Raw genomic sequence first — 5,046 nt, 5'->3', positions numbered from 1 at the left:
GAACTTAGCTTTTTCATATGGAATTGATTTCTATAGCTCGTGTTGATTGTATCGAATTATTTGTGGCTAGATTCGAGGCGTTCGGAGGCCGATTCGCGAGGCAAGGTCTTATTAGAGTAGTGATTTGCACGGTTTGAGGTAAGTAACACTTCTAAACCTGGTTCTGATGGTACGAGTCCCTGAATTATATGTTAGGTGATTGGTGTTGAGGTGACAAACATGTTGGATGACGGGCGTGTGGGCGTGCATCGTAGAAATTGTGATCCGGTTGATTTCGTGGTACTATTTAGTCATCAGACCTAGTAGCCATTCATGTGATCTCTACGTGTTAGAGTAATTGAGCTACCGATTTATGTTAGAAATCATGTTAGGCTATATGTTTATCCCGTTGAGACCCAATATGATCATTTTTGCTTTTGAATTGTTTGCTTAGATGGCAATTTTGTACTCAGTCACATCCAGTATTTGCGTATCATATCTTAGTCTTTGGTACTATTATTGTTGTGTTATATATCATTGTTTGGGCTGATTGGCATGAGATTTGTGAGCCCGAGAGACTGCAAAGATTGATGACTGAGTTAGGGCCTGAGAGCCGTGATGTGAGAGATTTGTGGACCAGGGTTGCATGACGCAACAAGCCTTATGGCTATATGTGGATCGGGTTACACGTCGTAACAAGCCTTATGGCTATATATGGATTATGCGATGCAACAGGCCTTATGTCCATACGTGGATCGGGCTGCACGCCGTAGCATGTACCGTACAGTGCTAAGTGACTGAGTGTGACTAGCGAGAATCGAGATAGTCAGATTGAGTGCTCTGAGAGTGTGAATACTTGAGCTTCTTATTGTGTTGCATCACCTACGGTATTCATATTGGCGTATAGATATAGAGATTTCATATTCCTCATATCAGTCACACTTGGCATTTTTATCTATGTTGACCTTAAGTGTTAAACCAGGAAGCATGTCTATATATTCTGTAATTGTTAAACTCTGTATTTTTACTGTATTGGTTTAGCTCGTCACTCCTTTCAACTAAAAGGTTAGACTTGTTACTTATTGAGTTGGTTATACTCACGCTACACCCTGCACTCGTGTGCAGATCCAGATATTTCTGAGCACGATGGTTGCTAATCTTGGAGTTTTTACCCGTTCGGAAATCATCGAGGCAGCTGCTTTGGCTCCGCAGACCTCGACTCTTCTCCTTTATCTCTTAGTTTTACTTGTATTGTTCTACCTTCTTAGAGAGTGTTTTAGAATATGTTATTGTGTAGATACCCATGTACTCAATGATACCTGGATTTTAGGGAAGTTAGTAATCGAGTCGCAATTGTTCATATCGGCTATTTACGAGAGTTATTACTGTTAAACTTGCTTCATCTTATTTTTAATACAAAATGCCTAGCCTTATTGTGAATCTCGGCTTGCCTAGTTTTGTGATAGGCGCCATCACGGCTTGCCAAGTTTTGGGTCGTGACAGTATTCAAGTATGACCTATGTATCAAAATATTATGATTTAAAATCACATTTCAATTGCAAGTTATTATGCCTAAATTTGGAAGAAGAACTCAATGTTCCTTAGACTCCTATTATTCATATACATACTAAAAGTCTTATTTTCAAATGATTTTATTATTGATAAGCTACGATGATGCTTGAAAGTGAAAGAAGTGAATATGAGATATAAAATGTGGCCACCATGCCATGAATGGAAGTTACACATGTGGCCAATAGTGCCAATGAAATGAAAAGAATGTGTGAAAGGTTATGAAATGAGATGTAACTCCTTTATATAAAGAACGTTTTGGGAGCATTGCTTAGTTACCAAGGAAGGGTAAGATGAAATAACCTAACCCCAAAACTATACGTGCCGGTGTAGGAGTGATTTAGGGGTAAATCCTTGTACTGATGTGTTGAGATTATTCGCTATATTTAGGATGAGATTGATGTGTTGGGATTATTTTCCTTAATTGGGATGAGATGATTTCTAGCAGAATGTGATGTCGACCCACACGACATTGTTGGGAGACGACTTAGCCGATCGGGCCGAGATCGGACGTCATGTCGCACACATGGTGGTGTTATTAGATGTCTCGGGGTGAGACAATTTAGCCGATTGGGGCGAGATCGAACTCCGTGATAAAAGCACGGTAGTGTATCGATGCTAGAGATCTCCCAACTTAAAAATAATGATATCTACTTGAAAATTATCTTCCTCTTAACTTGATACTTTAATATTGTTTGAGGCCCTCATTGATTGCATGTTTCTTTCTCCTTGTATTGTTGCTTGATTCATTTAGATGGTGTTTAGTCTTACATACTAGTACTATTCAATATGTACTATTGTCCCTTTTGCAGGGGACGCTGCATCTTTAATGGATGCAAGTGGTTCCACAGCAGGCGGCATCGATCAGTGGTAGCAGTACACCATCTCCTCAACTGACTTGATGAGCCCCATTTCATCTCGGGGTCTTGTATCTTTTACTCATTTTGTATAGTATTTTGAGGTATAGTCGGGACCTTATTGCCGGCACCATCACATTACTCTTTGTATCCATTAGAGACTCCGTAGATATAGTGTGGGTTATATCGTGATTTTGGAAAGTTAAACTAGAAATGTTGTATATGTATCATTTGTTCACTTCTCAACTATGAATGTGTAATATATTGTTGGAAAGTATAATTGAAGTAACTAATTGTAATGAAATTGGTGTTGTTCATGCGCTCTTCTCATTATCTAATTAATGGAATACATCTTCGCCTTATTCATGGGTAAGGTCGGGTAGAAGGCAACAAGTAGGCTTGCTTGACAGGGATATCTCGGTTGAGAGCCAGTCACGCTTCCCAAGGTCGGGGCATGACAACTATTCTGCCGCATTTCATAGCATCGGGGCTCTGATTTTGTTATTGCATTTCAACTATTTTCTAGTTCTTATGATGCTGTTATTATTTTCTTGGTTTCTGTTTGATGGTACTAATATATTGTCCCTTCCCTTCCCTCCTCTTCTCGTCTTTTCCGTCTTTTTGAGCCGAGGGTCTTTCAAAAATAGCCTCTATACTCCTTCGGGGCAGGGGTAAGGTCTGCGTACACACTACCCTCCCCAAACCCCACTTGTGGGATTTTGCTGGGTCATCGTTGTTGCATTATTAGATTATGAACTCAAACCTTATACTTATAAGAACCGATGATTTAATCTTTCGTGTATAAGCTAACACTATATACTAAATCATCTACTATATAAGTAAAGGACACAGACTAATATATGATATATTAAAACTTTATTAAAAGTGAATAAATGATTGTTCCATAATAAATACGATATCCGAAACATACCCATGGTTAATAGTATATATCCCAACAATCTCCCAATTAGACTTTTAACTATAACAATTGCTAGAATATACTATATCTAAACACATGATTAATAGTATATGTAAGGCTGTATGGTGGGCTGGGCCGGGACCGGGACCGGACCGGGACCGCGGTCTTAACGGGCTAAACGGTCCCGGCGGGCCGGTCGTGGTGGGCCGGTCCCTGGTGGTGTAAAAAGCCCGGGGCAGGCCGGTTCCTTACATCAAGCCCACGAGTCCGGGACCGCTAAGCCCGGGACCGGCAGGCGGGCCTGGGCCGGTTCAACCGGGCCTAACGGGCTCCAACGGCTCTTTTTAAAAAAAAATTTTTTTTTTTAAAAAGACCAACGGTCAGTACCTTGTTGGTGTAACTTGTACTTTGGCATATCTTCTTTAGTTTTTTTTCCTTTTAATGGTGGTATTAGTACCTTGTTGTGCTCATTCCATTGGGGGGAAGAAGACTAAGAAAGATATGCCATTTTTGGTAATAAAAATTATAAGACATGCCCTTGAATATCTCTTTGCAATATTTTTTTGTCTTTAACTTGCAATTATTTATAAGCTATAATATATATACATAACATACAATATATACTACAAGAAAATATATAAGGGAATATATATACATAACATACTATATATACTACAAGAAAATTTATAAGCTATAACATATATACATAACATACAATATATACTACAAGAAAATTTATAAGCTATAATATATATACATAACATACAATATATAGTATACTATACTAGTATACTATATATATTATATATACATGAAGAAGTAGTACTATATATACTACAAAACAAGATTTTTCAAAATGAGGGCCCCACCCCCAATGACCACCAACGGTCATATTGCACAAATAGCCGTTTTTTTTCAATTTACAAAACTAACCTTCTCTAACACTATAAGTACCCCCCTCCCTCTTCTTCATTTCAATACTCAATACTCATTTCTCAATCTAAATTTCTCTCAATCTCTCAATCTCTCAATCTCCAATTTTCAAGACTTCAAGTCTCAATCTTAATTTTCAAGTTAAATCATGCCTCGTTCGGAAAGAGTGCGCTTATTTGTTTCGCAATACTATGAAGTGCTTGAAGAAAATGAAGAAAGCCAAATATTAAAGTGCAAGAACTGTGGAAGAGTTTTAAATTTTCGTTCAGGGTGTACCACAGGCATTTTAAGGAGGCATATAAAGTATTGTGTTGAGGGTATTTATCCGCAAATTCGTCTTTAAGATTTTTCAACAATTTGTGTTATTTTAAAATTATTAGACGTATTTATGCTTCATGTTGTACTTTGTTATTAATTTATTATGCATGCCAATTTAGTTTTACTATTGATTTGTTATTTTACATTTTCGTCAAACACTTTAATAATTAGATTTCTATATTATATATACTACATATATTTATATAGCCATGCATAAGAGCAATTTATATATATACATACACATATGGTTTACAAGAAATTGCCTTAAATAAAAAAATTAAAAAAAAAAAAGCTCGAAAATAAAAAAAGCCCGTTAGGCCGGCTAAGCCCACGAGCCCGGCCCATTTAGCCCAGGACCATATGGGCTTAGGCCCATCACGGCTGGTCCTACCCTTTGAGCCCACGAAGCCCGGGACCGCTAAGCCCAGGCCCGTTTAGCCCGGCCCGTTTAGCCCATTTAGGCCCGGGCCC

This window comes from Nicotiana attenuata, chromosome 7 (assembly GCF_001879085.1).
Source record: "Nicotiana attenuata strain UT chromosome 7, NIATTr2, whole genome shotgun sequence".
Lineage (NCBI taxonomy): Eukaryota > Viridiplantae > Streptophyta > Magnoliopsida > Solanales > Solanaceae > Nicotiana > Nicotiana attenuata.
This window is presented reverse-complemented; position numbering follows the sequence as displayed.